The sequence below is a fragment of the Manacus vitellinus genome, unplaced genomic scaffold (assembly GCF_001715985.3).
Source record: "Manacus vitellinus isolate BGI_N305 unplaced genomic scaffold, ASM171598v3 scaffold_115_pilon, whole genome shotgun sequence".
In the NCBI taxonomy this organism is placed as follows: domain Eukaryota; kingdom Metazoa; phylum Chordata; class Aves; order Passeriformes; family Pipridae; genus Manacus; species Manacus vitellinus.
The window spans coordinates 380,653-398,869 of NW_021938866.1; the positions used below are offsets into that span (position 1 = coordinate 380,653).

Sequence of the window (18,217 nt, forward strand, 5' to 3'; positions counted from 1 at the left end):
GGTGCCCGCTCAGCCGCCGGCGGTCGGGAGTGTGCCGAGGGAAGGGAGCGATTGGATTAGAAAAAGGCTATAGGGTGACCAGATGTTCTGGGCACCAAACCAGAACAGCGCGAGGGGGGGGCGCGTCTCCTCGGAAAGCGCATTAAATCCCGGGATTGGCGCAGACCGGGAGCAGCCTGGAGGCTGCAGCCGGCGCCTTCCTCAGCCCCGGGATGTTTGTGCATCCCTGGCTCCATCTGACCCCTGGCAAGAAGCTGTGCTGGGCACCCCAGGGTACCCGAGGGCCCTGTCCGTCAGGGACAGGACACTCTGACAGCCCTAAAAGCCGGGAGAGCACGGGATGGCCGTGCACATTTCATGGATGTGCCGCATCCAGGGGGCTCGGGAGGGGCTTCGTGCTGGTCTGGGATCCGAGGGGATCACACGGAGCTGGATGGCCCCGTTTCCCTCCCATCCTGGCTGGAGCTGCCCCGGGGACAGGACATCTCCTCTCACCCCCAGTTCCACGTGTCTCCCAGTGCCTGGGCACGCTGTGACAGGAGTGGGGCTGAGCTGGGCTTTGTGCTCACAGGGTTTAGGCTGAGCTGGGCTTTGTGCTCACAGGGTTTAGGCTGAGCTGGGCTTTGTGCTCACAGGGTTTAGGCTGAGCTGGGCTTTGGGCTCACACGGGTTTAACCTCGTTAGCTGATGCTTGGATTTAAGCCCCAGCTTGGTGGCTCCTGGACCAAAACCGGGATGGGAGAAGCCCTCCTGTGGCCTGGGTTAGTTCCAAGGTGACACCCTGGGATATTGCAGGAGATGGGAAAACGGGTCCCCAGGGACCTCCTTCCTCCTCTCCCCTTCCCAAATCAGCTGGAGTTGTGCTGCCTGGCCCCTCCATTCCCATTCCCACCAGTCCTTCCCAGAGCAGATGCAGGGGTTGGTTTGCAGGAGCCTCGCCTCGCGTGACTCCTGGAATAGCAGCGAGCCCAAGACTGGGAGAAAATCCCACTTGGAAATGAATAGCTCCCCCTTGAGATGAATGCAAATCTCGGAGAACAGTGGGAAACCAAGGCAAGTTAAAAGTCCTGGAAACTGTTCCCTCCTGCTGGAAGTTCAGGGCTGTACAAGAGCCAAGTCCCCCGACATCAAAGATTTAAAATTAAAATAAATTTGGCTCTTGTGGTGCTGTAGGAAATGGGGTGGGCTGGTGGAGACCCAGTGTGGGGCTCTTCCTAAGAGGAAAATAATATGGGGTGGAATTTCATCCTTGGAGCTGCCTTGTGCAGCTGACACTGAATTTTGATGGTGGTTATAAAAATGACCCTTTAAACAAACACCAGCATCGAGACATCTCAGGGTTTGTGTCCAGGTGGGGTGAAAATCCTGGAGGAGCTTTCCCATGGCCCCAGAAGCAGCCCAAGTGACCAGGGCAAAGCAGACACCAGGTTTGGGAGGGTTAAACCAGGTCAGACGCGTTCCTCCTTTGTTCTTTATTTTACTGGTATCAAACAAGCAACTTAAAAGTGCAAAGCTCTGGGCTATAAATAGCTCAGCTGCTCCACCGGCGATCGGTCTTGTGAAAACAAAATCTATTTCAATCAGCTCTTTTTAACAGCCTTCTGAAATTACATTTTTTTTTTAAATAAACTCTTTTTTTTTTTTTTTGGTGGGGAAAATGTGTTCTTAAAACACTGCACCCCTTCCCTGCTTTTGAGTACCTGCAACCTGAGCAAGAGGAGGAAAGCAAGTCTGGATGGGCTGGGTGAAGCAGGCAGGGGTGCAAGGGGCGACTGGGAAGTGGGATTCAGTCCTTCATCCCCCAGTTCACACACTGGAATGGGGCTCTGGCCAACCTGGGGTAGGAGGACACGCCCATATTCCTCATTTCTGGACTTGAAGGTTTGAAAGGTAAAAGGAAAGTTTGTGCTTTAAGGTTACAAAAGGCAGTTTACCAAGATCTCAAAGTATTGGTGCCCAAAATTCCCAAATGCTGCCCTGCACGGAGACAGGAGTGACAGGAACAACAGGGAGAGAACCCCGGGCTCCCTGAACTGATGATGCTCACCAGAAATGAGCTGTTGTTTTCTAGAACTTGCATTTAAACTCATTTAAAATGCATTAAACCTTCCATTACAGAAATGAATCTGCGCACACAAACGCGTCCCCGCCAACGGGAACCCGCCGGTTCCTCCGGCCCATGTCCAAGGGAAAATTCCCGCTCCCTTGCCTGCCCCACGCCATCCCCCGGGCCCGGGTGCCAGCCCCCGGCCGTGCTGCTGCAGGACATTATCCATAAAGCCTGTAATCCAATCCAGCCCTTCCGACAACACTTGCACAGCACGCCGGGATTTTTTTAAGGATATTTTCTATTTTCATCCCGTGATCCCATGTAATGCATAGTCTTGGCATTTCTTATCACTTCCAGCCATGCCTTGCGCAGGTTTTTTTATGTTTGCTCCAAATTCCAGCTCTGTGCATCCTTTCTGCCTCAGACCAAAAGCCTATCGCGCCTTCTCATCAGTTTAATTAAGCCAGGGCCGAGCCAGGGCAAACGTTTGATTTTGACTCCAAAGGTGCATGCAAATCACCAGTTCCATTTGATTCCGAGGGAACAGCTCCCGCTCCATCCTTCCCGGATGCGGAGCGGAGCCAATCGCGTTGCTCTGCAGCCGAGGGCTGGGAATGAAAGGCTGAATTCCCACATTAAATGGCACTTGTGCAGCCATTGTCTTTAAGATCCGCAGCGAATCCGGCGGCATAAAACTCGGATGTTTTCACTCGAGGCGGGCGCCGTCGGAATTTATCAACTCCCAACAAGCACAGACCGAAATTTGCATTCGATGGCTCCGGAAACAAAATTTCCCAGCATGGGAATGATCTCCAAATGGCTTCTCCTGTAATGGCTGCCCATTAAAGGCACTTCCAAGTGCAGCTGTGGAGATGGCACCCGTGGAAGGGATGAAGCTGCACCTTGAGCTGGAGCGGCACAGTCCCAGGAAAATATCCTATTTATATCCGGGCAGAACCGGATTGACAACAGGCTCGGGGATGCCAGCGCTGTGTCTTGGCAAACAGGCAGGTGGAGGAGCCGTGGAGCTCACAGAGCTGTGCTGCTCACTGCTGCTGGCCTTGCAACCACGGAGTGCTGGGGGCTGAGGGAAGGGACCTCAAAGCCCACCTCATTCCATGGGGGAACGGTGCAGCTCTGCCCGCTCAGGGGAGGCCCAGGGCAGTGGTGGATATGCCCAGGAGACACTGGCTTTGCTTCTGCTGGAACATCCCTCCCCACCCTGGGAACTCAGGTCTGGCTCTGGGAGAGGTCACTGTTATCACCACACTGTTCCTCTTTCCTGTTTCCCAGTGCTGACAGGATGGGAGTTTGGAGCCACTGCTTTTTTTGTGATCCATGGAGAGTTCCTTGATGTGACTTTCCTCCATGCCTGGGAGCAGTGGGAGCCATCCATGTGCTCTCCCAGCTTGGAGCTGGTCCAGAACACAGGAGCCCATTGCTGAGTTGGCCTGAGATTTCCCTGGCTGTGGCTCTGCTTGTGTTCTGTTAAATTCCAGAGCTGTTCCCAGGTTTTCCTCATCATCCCCCTGTCTCATTCCCTTCCTCATCATCCCTGGCTCATTCCCTACCTCATCCCCTGTCTCATTCCTTTCCTCAGCAGGAGTTTCAGTGCTGTGCTTTCGGGGTGGGTGGCTGAGCCTCGGCAGCAGCTCTGTGCAGGAGGGGGCAGGTCCTGCCGGTCGGGACGGGTGTCCCTGTTCCATGGTGTGATCCACGGCATTCCCAGGTGGAACACCTCCTGCCAGGTGGCCAAGAGCACACCTTGCTCGTGTCCCTCCTGGTGGCTTTTGGGGCTCTCAAAAGTGGCCCAAACTCTTGTGGGATCACTTATGTGAACAAACACACAGCGGCTCATCCCGGTCACATCCCGAATGGAAGCGCGGATGGAATCTGCACCCAGCCCCTGGCACAGCCCTCCCTCACCCTCAGCGCTGTCATTTCCCTTCCCTGCGTGTTTTCTTCTGGATCCAAATGTTTTTTCAGACCAACTGTATTTGAGTTATTTATTGGGAGTGTATTTTCCCTGGAAATAAATCGGCGGGGCTGTAATTTGGAAATAATGTTCCCCAAAAGCCAATCAGGCAAAATTTCTTTTTAACTGTGGCTAATTACGGATCCGCGGCTGCTCGGCACCAAAACCGGGAGCAGCCAACGGAATGTTGATTATTTCTCTCACAAAGGGGAAAAATCATAAATTCTTTCTAATGGGATCTTTAATAATAAAAAAGAACATAATCATTACTACCCAAAGACGGATGGCTTCCATGGGGTTTCCTCACCGGCATTTTGTCTGATTCCATCTCTGTTGCACTCACAGCATTAATTATTGGAGACTAATTAGGCAAAATTGCAATGGAAACCCTTGTGAAAGTGGGTCTCCCAAACCCCAAACTCCTCTCTGCATCCTCCCTGTTCATTCCTTTGTCCCTCCGAGTGTTCCAGGAGCGCTCGGAGTGTCCAACTCCCCCTGGTGTGACCCCGGAGTTGGCTTCCTTAGGATTAAGGCTGTTGATGGTGGGAGTAATTTCCCAGCTTTACAGTGGCCACGAGCAGCTCCCCTCTCTCCTTTGTGAGTGCTCACAAGTGCTTTGATTCCCACTGCCTCATCCTGGCCTTTCCCCCTCCTTGGAGCTCCACGGAGAGCCCCCGGCTGGGCAGGTATCCCGCCTGCCCGACCTCCTCCCAGCTGGGCTGGAAGTGCTTACAGCGGCTCTGCTGTGCCAGTTCCAGTGCTGGCCCAGCCAGGCAAGGGCACAGCTCCCTCCTCCCCGGGGCAGCTGTCCTGGGATCCAACCCTCCGCAGGGAGCTGGGACACGGCGCACTCCTGCTCGTTCCCAGCAGGGCAGCTCCACACTGGACTCATCCCACAGCGCTCTCCGGCCTCCCTCGCTCTGCCATGGGGATACAACGAGGGGAAAACTCAGGGAACAGCGTTTCTTCTTCGGTTGGGTAATAAATCCGCTGGGTTCATTTGCAGTATGCCCAGTTTGGGTGTACTCAGCTGGCCACGACCTCCCCTGTGTGTGGTGGGCACTGGGAGCACCCACCACCTCCCTCTGCCTCTGCTGGAGAGCACGTTTCCTTCTCCCACCTTTCCCAGGCTGAACAAGCCCAACTGGCTCCATCTCCCCTCTCAGGTCCTCATTTTTCACCCTCGGATGGTTCTTGCTGCTCTCCCTGGCCCGGCTCCAGTGGCTGCACAGCTTCTCCAAGGGCTGTAGCCAGGCCAGGGACAGTTCTCCAGCTGAGCCCATCCTGGAGCGAGGCATTACTTCATGTGTGTCCCACATGACATTCCTGTTTAGACATCCTGGTACCATGTTTGCTTTTTTTGCAGCGGGATGACATTGTGTGCTCAGCCCAGACACAACCCAGATTGCTTTCCTTGGAAAGGGGCCCTTGGATAATGTTTTCCTAAATAAAAATAATCAGTACTTGAAGCTGTGTCCTTTCTAGTTTTCCCAGCAAGGCACAGCTGAAGTTTTCTTTTCCTTTTTTTCCCAGCTTTTAACATTTTTCCTCACCCTCCATGGTCGTTGCCCAGAGAGGTTGTGGATTCCCCATCCCTGGAAGTGTCCAAGGCCAGGCTGGATGGTGGTTGGAGCAACCTGGGCTAGTGGAGGGTGTCCCTGCCCGGGGCAGGGGCTGGAATCGGGTGATCTTTATGGCCCCTTCCAACCCAAGCTGTTCCATGCCCCCTTCAGATTTATCCCACCGGGATTTTTATGTTGATTCCAGCTCCTCTGACTGAAAATCCAGGTGGAAGGTGGGATTTCTGTGCCTATCCCAGGCTGCCACAGCTGCCAAGCAGATGTAGCTGTTCTGCAGTTTTCCTGCTCAGTCCAGGGTGGAATTATCAGCGTCCAGGAGAGACTGTGCAGGGGAGGATGAGGTGCCCAGGGCTCCGGGGGCATCTCCACACGCTGCTCCTCATCCACGGGCTCAGACCTGCCAGGCCCTGTGGGAAGTGCCACTCCCTCCTTAACCCAGAGCACCGCTGGGATCTCCCGTGGGATCTCCCACCACATTCCTGCTCTGCCACAGGATCCACCTGCTGCCCTGCACTGACACTCCCAGGGCTCCCTCCTGTCCTTGTGGAATTAATTAAATGGGAAAAAGGAAAGGAAGGGCCTCCTCTGCCGGCTGCTGGGGGCTGCTTTGCTCTTTCCAGCAGGCTGTCAATGGAGAGTGGGGGGCTAAAAAATCCTTGGGAAGGGGAATTAAGTGGAGAATGGGATAAGCAGAGGAAGAGCTGGAGTTTTCCTCCAGCCTCATTCCCCCTTGGTGAGCTACCCCCTCATCTCCACGGCTTTCCCTCACTACCTAAGAAGATTAAGGGCTTTGGGACGCCAGCCCGGTTTGAAAAGTCCACTCTCTCCTCCGTGGGTATTTAGAGGGTGTAATTCCCGATTAAGTTTCACTCCAGCTTCCAGGGGAGCAGAGATCCCTCCTAGGAGGGAGATGTGCTGCCAGATAGCCCTGTCAGATGTGTGGCACAACTCGGGGGAACCTAATGGGATTTGCTTTCCAGTGATTGCCGGAATAATCCGGCCCCCAAAGCTGCTCTGCTCACACGTATTAATCATATAGGAAATAATAAGGAATAAAGACAAATTGCACGTTAAGCATTTATAAAATGACAAGGAATAAAGAGAAATTGCCAGAGGGTGGGACACGGTCACTGCCTTGGGAGCAGCGACCCTGCCTGGGATGGGCTGGGATCACTGGCACCCAGGAGCCCTCCCAGCACCTTCCCTGGAGCACACCTGGGTATTTCCAACTCCCCCTTTCTTTTTAAAATTTTATATCACAGAAATTCTCCAAACCCAGATAAGATGAAAATCTAACCAAGCAGGGCCAAACCCTGCAGCCATCAGACAATTCCTATTCCTAGATCCAATATTTCTGCCTCAAGCTGTGGAGCTGCCGTGCAGGGAATCCCACCTGCAAGTCCATTCCCTATTTCCTTGAACTCTGCCTGGCAAAGACAGTCCCAGTACTGGCTATTCCCAAGGCACAAAATTGCACCTAAGGTGGCCTTTTGCTTTGGATAACAAAGCTCAGAGCAATCCCCAAGGAATTATTGGAGTGATTTCCCTGAGGCCATCGTGTTCTTGCCATGGCAAGGTATAAATGAGGATTTCTCGGTACCGTCAGCAGTGTCTAATCCGCCCTCTCCAACCTGTCTGGCAGCTCCTCTCGGAGCGTGCTGGGAACAGGGAGCAGAGTGTGGAGTCAGCAGGAACTCTGAATGTGCAAGATGTTAAAAGAAACCAATAAAGGGGCAGAGAAAGGGCTTTAAAACTTGATGATGTGGCTCCAGAGTTGTTCTCTGCTCGGGGAAATCCTCACTCTGTGTTTCCCGTGCAGGGTGAGGATGGAGGGAACACTGGGAGGCCTCTGGGTTTGCACTGGAAGGACTTGCTGTCCTGCGGGTGTAGAATCATGGAATCACGGAATGGTTTGGGTTGGAAGGGACCTAAAGATCACCCAGTTCCACTGCCCTGCCTTGGGCAGGGATGCCACCCACCAGTGCAGGTGCTCAGGGCCCCACCCAACCGGCCTTGGGCACTTCCAGGGATGTGGCATCCACATCCATGGAATACTTTGGGTCTGAAGGGGCCTTCAAAGGCCAGCCATTCCAACCACTGCCCTCTCTCAGCCTCCACAGCTGCCCATGGACCTACCCAGACCAGAGGGTCCTGGAGCCCTGAGCTGGAGCTGCTGCAGGGGATCAGAGCACGGGACCATCCTGTTCCCCAGCACGGAGCCTGGAGGGGAGGGCATCTCTGCTGGGACTGACCTGCTGCCAGTGCTGCTGGGCCCGCTGCTGCAGGGTGCTGCAGGGTGCTGGGTGAGTGCTGCAGGGTGCTGGGGGTGCTGGGGGTGCTGGATGTGTTATGTGGGTGGGTGCTGGCTGGGTGCTGGGAGTGGGTACTGGGTGAGTGCTAAGTGGGTGCTGTGGGCGCTGTGGTGAGTGCTGAGTGGGTGCTGTGGGCGCTGTGGGTGGGTGCTGAGTGCGGTGCTGAGTGGGCACTGTGGGGGGTGCTGAGTGAGGTGCTGGCTGGGCGCTGTGGTGGGTGCTGGCTTCTGCCCACTGTGGGTCCGCGTGCTGAGTGGTGCTGGCTGGGCACTGGGTGGGTGCTGAGTGGAGTGCTGGCTGGGCGCTGTGGTGGGTGCTGGCTGGTGCTGAGCACCCATGGGCGCCGCGCTGGTGCTGCGCTGTTCCAGACACAGCCAGATTGGCCACCAGATGGTACATCCCACTCTCGGAGAAATATTTGAAAGGGCAACAAAATACAGCAGAAGCCATTTGACAGCCCACATGGCTCCCCGGGAGCCGCCAAGCCCCGCTGGAAGCACAGCCAGTGCCCGCCGGAGCTGGAGCTGCGGCTCAGGGACGCACCCAAACATCCCCGGCTTCCAGCGGGCGCTCTCCCGGCATTCCCGGCCCTCCTTCCTGCCCGCAGCACTCGGGACGGGGCTCAGGGACGGCCCGTGACACCCACTCCCCAGTCCCACCCATCACATCTGGACCGCTGGGTACTGAAAAATCCCTGGATTGCCCTTGGCTCCCTCCCAAGGTTGGCAGAGCTGGAAGAGGGAAGGGAAGCAGGCACAGAGGGAGAGTTGGAGAGGGACTTTGAACAAGGGATGGAGGGACAGGACACAGGGAATGGCTTCCCACTGCCAGACAGCGGGGTTAGATGGGCTATTGGCAAGAAATTCCTGGCTTTGAGCTTGGTGAGGCCATGGCACAGGTTTCCCAGAGAAGCTGTGGCTGCCCCTGGATCCCTGGAAGTGTCCAAGGCCAGGTTGGAATAACCTGGGCTGGTGGGAGGTGTCCCTGCCCATGGCAGGGGGTGGAATGGGATGATCCTCAAAATCCCTTCCAACCCAAACCATCCTGGGACTCTGTGCAAGGAGGCTGATACCCTGGGGTGCCTTGTCTCCACAGGTAACACCCGTGCCCACGGTGCCACCTCGCTGTGCTGGAGTCAGTCCCTGTGCCAGACCCGCCGCCGGGCAGGGCAGGAGCGACATTCCCGTTTGCCATCGGAGCCACACGGAGCCTTTTCCCTTTTCCCTCTCGGCTGCCCATGAGTGCAACCCAGCAACTGCTGACTGGAACGTTTCTATTGTGGAGTTTATGCTAAATATGCATATCTTAATTGCATTAGTCAAAATAATTAGCTAATATATTTTTGCATAATGACGAGGTAAGCAAATATCACCATAGCTCAGTGCTTCGTGCCTGAGTAAATTTGGGAAATTAATAGACTCCCAATTTCCTAATTATCTGCCTTTTATTCCAAACTCCAACAACGAAACGCTCCTGCGTTTTGTCATTTGCTTTGCGCCTTGGAAATTTTTAAGCACCTGGTTTTCCCTTTTTTCCCCCGCTTTAACAAGGAAATGGGAGCCATCCTTCCTCCCCTTCCCTGCTTTAGGCACTCAGAGTGGAGGATCACAAAGTTGTGAGCTTCCTGATTTCCAGACAGAGCTCGAGTAGGAATTGGAGCAAGGCATTTTAGACTTGAAAATATGTATTTAGTTGGAAAAGAATTAAAAATTAAATTTAAAGTCTGAAAAGAATTAAAAATTAATTCTTTGGATGGGAAAATGGGCAGTGATGTTTGGGCATTTAATCCCTCTGGAGGTGGATTGTTTTTCCAGGGGTGTTTGCAGAAGTGCAAGGCTGGAGTGTTCCTAAATCCCTAAAAACCCCCACGTAATCCTGAAAATTGCACCAAAAAAAAGCTATTTAAAGAAAGTGTTTTTTCCAACAACAGTTTTTGTGCATCTCTGATTTGCCCGTTTTCCTTTGTTTTCTGGTGATGCAGGACTCAGATCTTCTCCTTTCCCTGGATCAAGAGCCAGAGGTGCTGCTGCCCAGATGGGATTCCCCGGGAATGGGGCCAGTATCCGGACCATGGGATGTGGGCACCCTCGGCACGACACCTGGTAAGGCTGCACCCAACACCCACTCCAAAGCCATTCCCAGAGTCCAGTGGCAGCCCTGGATCCGTGCATCCAGTGTGCCGACGGATCCGGACTGACTCCCGCCTCGGGAACATGCCCGCACGCCGTGTCTGGCACTGGGAAGTCCAGTCCCAGCACTGACAGCACTTGCACAAAAGCAATTAGCACATCGTGGTAACCAGCTGGGCTTCCAAGGGGCAGGGAAAACAATTGGAATGGTGATGGAGGCAGCTGATGACACTCCAGACCCTCCCTGACAGGTCCCGGTGCTGATGTCCCCGGGATGCGCTTCCCGGTGCCAGCAAAGCCGGAGCTGCTGCTCCACAGAGCCCCAGCTTGGTGCTCAGACTCTGCTCCAGCTGCAGCAGCTCCAAACCTGCACCCAATTCCAGATTAGCCAGGAAATTGCCACATTCCGGGATGGCTCTGTGTGTAAAGCTTGGAAATTAATAACCACGGATCGGCGCAGGAAAAGCTGCTGGAGCAGCTGAGCTCCCTCTCTTTCACCTGGAGAAGTGGAGAGCTGGGAGCAGCTCTGAGTACCAAATGAAGAGCACAAACATCTGCAAGCCTGATTTTCCTGGAGCTTTTTCCTGCCTGGTTCTGGAAGGCACAGGCTGTGACACAAAGCAGGCACTGCTCCATAGGGATCCTCTGTAGGGATCCTCCATAGGGAGCTTCCCTGCCGAGGAGCTGCACGGGGCCAAAGGCAGGTTGGTGCTTCCCTCCAAGAAAGAAAGGGAAATTTTTTCCCCACATCTTTTTAGCAGCAGGATTTTTTTCCACTCAAGTGTCCATCCTCTCCTGAGGTCCCTCCCATGGGTCTGGGCACCTTTTTGCACTTGGAGCTTGTTTGTTCATGGAATCCAAGACTGAATTTTCCTCAAACAGCCCCTGGTTTTGGTTATCTGTGGCTATCAGAGGCTGGGAATCCATGTGGGAATGGCAGTGGCAGAGGAGGGGCTGAGAGGCCACGAGTCCTGTTGTGCCAGCAAGGTGTCACCGCTCTGCTGCTCACGGGTGCTGCAGGTCCCACCCGAACTCCAGAGGTGGCAAAGCCCCTCTCTGTGGACAGGGAATTCCAGGGTAATTACGGTGCCAAAACTGGAGAATCGTGGAATGGTTTGGGGTGGAGAGGACCTTAAAGCTCATCTCCTTCTGCTTCCACAGGGGTCTTGTGGCCTCTGGTTGGGGGGCCCAGGTGGGTTTTCCAGGGTTCCTGCAGGAGTCTGGGGCCACTGTGGTGCTTCTGTGCCAACGTTCCACTTCCCAGCGCGGCAGGAGCGCGGCGGGTTCAGCCCGTGTTTGGGATATCACTGTCACTTACTGTCTCGGGAAACTTCTGCAATATAAATGAACCAGCTGGTATTAGGGAAAGTGTGAAGATCCTTTCTCCCTCCTTGGGGCTGGGGGAAGGGAAGGGGAGTGGGAGTGCTGCAAGGTTTGTCACGTCGAGCCGCGCGATGCGGTGCTGGGAACGCGGCTCCGGCAGAGGCCGGGATATTCGGAGGGTTCTTTGTGCTCCCCCTCCCTGTTCTGGGAAATGTGCTGATCTTGTCGTGCTGCTTCGCTCGGCAGCTGTTCCTCAGCCTTGTGGCACAGTTCCATCTCCTGAACCGGCTCTGCTGGGATTCCCGGTGGGAAGAGCGGCCTCACCACCCAGCCCGGCCCTCCTGGGCATCCCCGTGAGGAGACACAGGGCAGAGGACACAGGTTGGGCATAAACTTTCCATAATGTCGTTTTGGTTCATTTCCTAATCTGGGGAAATCTGAAATATCCCCGTTGGAGCCTCATTTTTCTGATACTCGTGTGGCTCTCCCCCGTGTGAGGGGTGTGATCCCCACGCTGCTCCTCCGAGGGATCCCCATCGCCCGGGCCCTGAGCCTCACCCCTGCCCTCGCTGTGCCACAGGAACGTGGCCTCTCCATGGTTTGTTCCTCCTGAGATGGAGCTATTCTGGATCCCCTTGAGCACTCCAGCTATTCCCTTGTTTTCCTGTGGAGACATCAGGAAGGAATGAGGCCCGGGGAGCAGCTCTGCAGCTGGGGGCTGCCTTCAGCAGGGCCCTGTCTCTCCTGCGTGCCGGGCAGCTCCTTTGGGATGCTCCTGCCATCTCCTCCCCACGCCTGCACTTCTCCCAAGTTTTTCCGGGGGGAGCATCCACAGGGGGAGCGTGCCTGCGACATTTGCAGCCTGTTGTTTGCAGCCTCAGCCAGATTGGGAGCAATCACAAGTCATTTCCATCTGAGCTCGTGCTCCAGCCTGCCCGGAGCGAGCCGGGGTCCCGCAGGAGCTCCTGCTGCCAGGGATCATCCGGGAGGGCAGGGATGTGGCAGTGCCATCCCACCCCTTGGCACGGTGCTGTGGAGGCAGGGCTGAGCCCCAGCAGTGGGGATGGAGGGCTCGGGGCCAGCCTGGGAGCCTGGTCAGTGCCCAGCCACCCTCTGGGGGAGGAGCCTTTTCCTAGTGAACCCAAGCCTCCCCTGGCACAGGCTCCACAGGGAGCTGAGCCTCATCCCCGGGACCCTCTGGGTTCGGGTCCCACTGCACTCACCCCACAAACAGGTGTGGGGTGGCCAATGCCCCCGTGCCCTGGTGCCAGCTCATCCCAGCAGCCCCTTCCCTGGTCCCAAGCCAGCTGCTGTGTGTTCCCGGAGCTGGAAACGGTGCTGTCAGCAATATCACAGAAGTGATTTCTTTATCAAAGGTCATTACCAATTATTTTGTAAAGAACTGACGCTTCGGTAATTACCTGATTTTATCTTTTTTTTTATGTCGGTCATTTATATTTCATTATTGTCATGTTATGGCCTATCTGCTCGCAAAGAGGAATATATTAAACGCAGCGACTTCGCCTCCGTGTCACAATTATTGCCCCATATTTCATTTGCTGTTTTATCTACTGTTCTGGAGAAGATCATGGCTTGTTAGTTAAAGTGGGGTATAAACTAACACACACACACACTCCTCTCCCAGCACTGTCCCTCTGTATTTCCACCCTTTTCCTGTTTGTTTTAAACCCAGAGGTCCCTGGATGTTCTTACATCACATCCCCCTGAGAGGAACCCCGTTACTGCCCACAAGGAAATGCTGGAACTGGCAGTTCTGTCTTTATATATGATTTATATGATGAACTATCTTATTTAACCCTCAGGATGACCACAGGTAAATCCTGGATGCCCCCAGTTTGCATCCCTATTTTTGGAGTTGCTCAAATCCCTGTCGCTGGTGCCGGCCCTGGGCTGCTGGGAGCTCTGCAGGAGTCCTGTCACCCCTGGGCAGTTGGAATTTGGTGATGGATTCCCCACTCCTGGAAGTGCCCAGGGACAGGTTGGAGCAGCCTGGGACAGTGGGAGGTTTAAGGTCTCTTCCCACCCAACCCAGTCTGGGATTCCAGGATTCCGCCATTAGGAGGTTTTGTTGGTGACATAATTCCCGAGGTGGTGCCTCCATGCCCTGGTCATGTCCTGTGCTTGGGAGGCATCCATGGAAAAGGGCCCAGCCAGGGAGGGGGGGCCCTGTGGGTGGCAAAAGATGTGGTTCCCATGCAGCTGCTCTAACCAGACCGTGAGGAGCCAGCAGAGCTCATCCCAGTGTCACTTTTCCAGTGGAAAACCTCTCCTTAACACGGGAGCAGGACACGGACAAAGCTTTTTGCCAGGACTTCCTGTGTGTGTGACTCTGTGACTGTGAGCAACGCTGTTATCTGCTAAAGCATCCCCAAGGATGCACAGCCAGGCAGGAAAATAGCTCCACACACACCAATTTATAGTCCCAGCTGGGATCCATCAGCTAAAAACAACAGCGACGAACCCAAAGCAGCCCCCCAGCCCCCAAATCTCAGGGAAAACAGTAATTCCGAGGCAATCTGTTCTTTCCACGCTGCCTGGTTTATTATTAACCACCACTACTCTTGATTTCTGGTGGCGTCGCGCTGATCAGCAATTCCTTGAAGGAATTTCTGGGGTTGGGAGTTGTGTGTGAAATGTATTTAGTGGGAAAGAGGGTCAGGGCTCCCGGTTTGATCCCTAAGCAGGGATGGCGCATTACAGGGGTTCAGCTCAGCTATTGCAGAACCTATTAAGTGCATTAACTTCATCCTTATTAAACCCTGCTGGGCTTAGGGACTACTCTGCTCTTTCTCACATGGTTTTCCAGTTTATCCTGCCTGTCTCTCCACATATGTAGGAATGAGTAAGGAAGGGAAAATTCAGACTTGGAGCTCATTCAGTCCATAGATATTATTTCTGCGGTTTTAAATAAATAATAAAATGTACTTTTTTTTTTCAGGCTAAAAAGAATCAGGAGCCCCGTCCTGCCACCATCCTTTCCTTTCTACAGCCTCTTCCTGGATAAGGATGGAAGCAAGTGCCCAGCTGGAGTGTGCCCAGCTCCAGCCAGGCAGAGGGAGAGCAGGTGAGTGCTGGAGAGAGGAAAGTTATTCCAATTAATGACAAGCCAAAGCAAAACTCTGCTCGTGAGCTCATTCTGTGAGGGGGCTGTCTGGGGTTATCCTTTATTTCCCCCCATTGCCACGAGAGTATTTTAATAATCTACAGAGCATTTAATTGTGATTCCATTACCTGATGTAGGGAATTCCCTTTAATAGGGACTCCAGTCTCTGGCGGGAAATACCAGGTAATCAGAGCTGACAGGTGCTTGTGTTCCTTCCCCAGTGCTTGGAATGGGAGAGCTGGGGCTGCTCAGGGTGTCCGGGCTGGGAGCTCGGCGTTCCTGTGAGGACCGGCCCCGTGCTGGGGGCAGCAGTGATCCAGCAGCCATCCAGCTGTGGTTATCCCAGCAGCCATCCAGCTGTGGTTATCCCAGCATCCCGGCGCTCTGGGCCCGGTCCCAGCACAGGCTGCAGGGCAGAGCGGCCGGAGGGTTAATTAGTGGCAGTTCTGATGAATGTTGTGAGGCTGCCACACTGAGCCATCGGGGGCTGTCAGGGAGCTGCTCCTGCCTGACCTCCCCCTTCCTCCGGCGGCAGGCAGGGCAGGAGCACTTGGGGAAAATGGATGGAATGGCTGTCTGCTGCTGCCAGATGTGTGAGCGAAAGCAGATGTGACAGATAAGCTGAGAACACCCGCGTCAGCTCACCCAAGGGCTGGGGGAGCAGCTTCCCGACCTGCTGGAGAGAGAGACACCGAGGGCGGCGGGGGGTCATAAATCAGAGGCCCCGCTCCCAGCACGGGGCACGTTCTGCCCAAAAAAGAGAAAAAAGAAAGCCGAGACATCACCAGTGACCCGACAGATGCCGGGAGAAGCTCCGGCCGCGGGGCTGCGGAGGATGATGGATGCCGGGAGTGCGAACGGGAGATGTGAGACACGAGCCCCGCTCCGCGAGAGGTGACAACAGCTCTCTGGCAGCAGGCAGGGGGGCAGGAGAGCGGGACCCGGGCCGGCCGCGGGGTGGGGAGGCCCGGGAGGCTCCCGGGGGAGCGGGCGGGCGCTGCGGGAGGCCGGGGATGGACACGGCTCCGGGCACCGCGGGGAGGCTCATTTTATGCATAGGTGCCTCTGCCAGACACGTCTCGTGCTCTACTTAGCATTTAGCCTCCCCTGCCACCACCGCATGTGCGGGCGCAGATGTTGCCATTTATCTTTCATTCCCTTTTCCAGTGGCAGGGAAAGGCTCTGCCCGAGAGCGGGAGACGCTCCCTGAGCCGCGGCTGCGGCAGCGACCCCTCCCCGTGCCCACATCCCTCCCCACATCCCTCCCGGTGCCCACATCCATCCCTGGGTCCCTCCTTGGCCCCAGGGGCCCAGGCACCCCGCAGAACATACTGCTACCTCCTGCTCCCTGTTTTATTGTTTTCCTTCTGCTCCAGGCAAATCCTATTTGGGAGAAGTTCTTTTAAACAAGCTCGTCCTGCTGATGGTGTGTGAAATGCTGAGAAGCTGCTTGGAACAACAGGATGGGGGGAAGAAGGAACGTGCAGCCCATGGATGGGAGAGCACAGGATCACGGAATTCCAGGATCACTGAGGTTGGAAAAGACCCCCAGGTCATGGAGTCCACCCTGTGCCCGAGGCCCATCTTGTCCCCCAGCCCAGAGCACTGAGTGCCACGGCCAGGCCTTCCTGGGACACCTTACCCTGTACTTACACTGTACTTACACTGTACTTACACTATACTTACACTGACCTACACTGTACCCACACCGACTTACACTATACTTACACTGTACACACACTGACTTAGTCTGTACTTACACTGACTTACACTATAGTTACACTGTACACACACTGCCTTACACTACACTTACACTGTCCACAGACTGATTTACGCTATACTTACACTCAATTATACTTATAAATCTTGCCCAGGTAATGAACATATTCTTTAGATTGCAGAAAGAGCTGGACACTTATCTTACTCTTAAAGATAAACCACCACATCCATATAATGCATTGCTAAGCTTCCCTTTTCCCATCCGCAGCGCCCACAATCCCATTTTCTATTAAATAATAATCATTGTAATTAATAGACTAGTTATTTTATCTCCCTAATCTGGTTACAGTAATTTATCAAAGGTATGTAAATGAAGGCGGGGAAAAGAGCGGTTCATTATTATTTTCTAAAGGGCCCCTGTCTCTCGCTGGAGCATGGAAAATGTAATTCTCTTGAACTTAATAAGATACTTGACTTGGTGTAATTCTCGGGAAGCAAATCCATTGAAGACGTCACTTTTTTTCTGTCACACTCAATTTGTTTGACTCACAGTTCCCATCAGCTCAGGGCTGTTTGCCCGGGCCTGTCGGGGATGGCCCCGGTGCAGGGGGGGATCCTCGCTGGGCACGGCTGCTCCGCCTCCTCCTGCTCCAGTGTCCAGGGAAATGAGGGGTTCCCTGGGCACCCCACGAGGTGCCAGGGCACAGCCTCTTCCAGGGGGCACGGGCTGCCCAGAGAAGCTGTGGCTGCCCCATCCCTGGGGTGTCCAAGGCCAGGCTGGAATAACCTGAGCTATGGAAGGTATCCCTGCCCATGGCAGAGGGTTGGAGTGAGATGATCCCTAAAACCCCTTCCAACCCAAACTGTTCCATGGTCTCCATGTCCCAGATTGCTCCTGTGGAGTCCCTGGCTGGATCCCAGGATCCGTATTCCACAAACAGGGGGGTTTGCCTGGTGAGGCCCCTCCCCTCGGTGACCATTGTGTGTGTCAGAATTCCACACCTGTGATCCCAGAGCGCCCAAAAAAGAGAAGGAAAGCACCAAGAGGGTCTGACAGAGCCCCAGACAGCGGCGGCGGGGGCACCCCGATGAAAGGAGCTGATTAATGACAGCGCCAGAGATAAGTGGCACTTTCCCCAACTTTCCCTGTTGATGTAGGCTGACATAATGTCCCCTCCAATTAATGACAGGGATATAAAACACCTGCATTTAGCAGAGCAGATGTTGCTTTTATGGTTAAACGCACGCAGAAATTGGCTTTTAAAGGCCCAACTTCTCCATTCCGGGATTCTCCGCTCGCTGCACCAGCGAGATGTAACCGAGGGCACACACGAGGACGTGCCTCTCACCAGCAGGAGGCATTTCTAGGTCACCCCGGAGCACGTTCTGCTGCACGGGGTGAGCTGGGCTCTCACACAGCTCCCAGGGCAGCTCTCCCCAAGGAGCTCCGAGCAGCTTCCAAACGGAAGAGGTTTGGAGATGTCTGCAGGAATGATGTTACCCAGACACACAGGCTGGGGGAGCTGGGGGGGTTCAGCTGCAGAGGATGAGGCTCCAGGGAGACTCAGAGCCCCTTCCAGGGCCCAAAGTGGCTCCAGGAGCACTGGGGAGGGACGTGGGACAAGGGCCTGGGAGTGACAGGACACAGGGAATGGCTTCCCACTGCCAGGTGGGATATTGGGAAGGAATTCCGGGCTGGGAAGGTGGTGAGGCCCTGGCACAGGTTTCCCAGAGAAGCCGTGGCTGCCCCATCCTGTGAGTTTATGATTCTATGATTGCACCCACGTCCTAACCAGAACAGCAGCACTAAGCAGCCTTTGGATCATATTTTCTCCTTGTCCACAGAGGGCCCATGTCCTTTGGGCCCAGCTCTTTCTGCTGCAGCTCCAAAGACAGTCAGAGATGCTCTGACCCCGGGGAGCCAACATGCCCTGTGCTCATCCATGTTATTCAATTCCATCACTCTTTTCTGAGGGAGAACACTCCCCATTTTAAAAGAAAATCC

At 54.6% G+C, this 18,217-nt stretch overlaps 1 long non-coding RNA gene across 2 annotated transcripts; it reads left to right on the plus strand.

Moving 5' to 3' along the window:
• Positions 1-9,017: 9,017 nt before the first annotated feature.
• LOC108644396 lies at positions 9,018-15,409 on the plus strand. 2 transcript variants are annotated; one of them, XR_001923238.1, is made up of 4 exons: positions 9,018-9,274; positions 9,899-10,019; positions 14,329-14,454; positions 15,029-15,409. It is a non-coding gene; the product is annotated as an uncharacterized LOC108644396 (long non-coding RNA). The 2 variants fall into 2 exon arrangements; XR_001923237.1 differs by lacking the exon at positions 9,018-9,274 and having other exon boundaries at positions 9,680-10,019.
• The last annotated feature ends 2,808 nt before the right edge of the window (positions 15,410-18,217 follow it).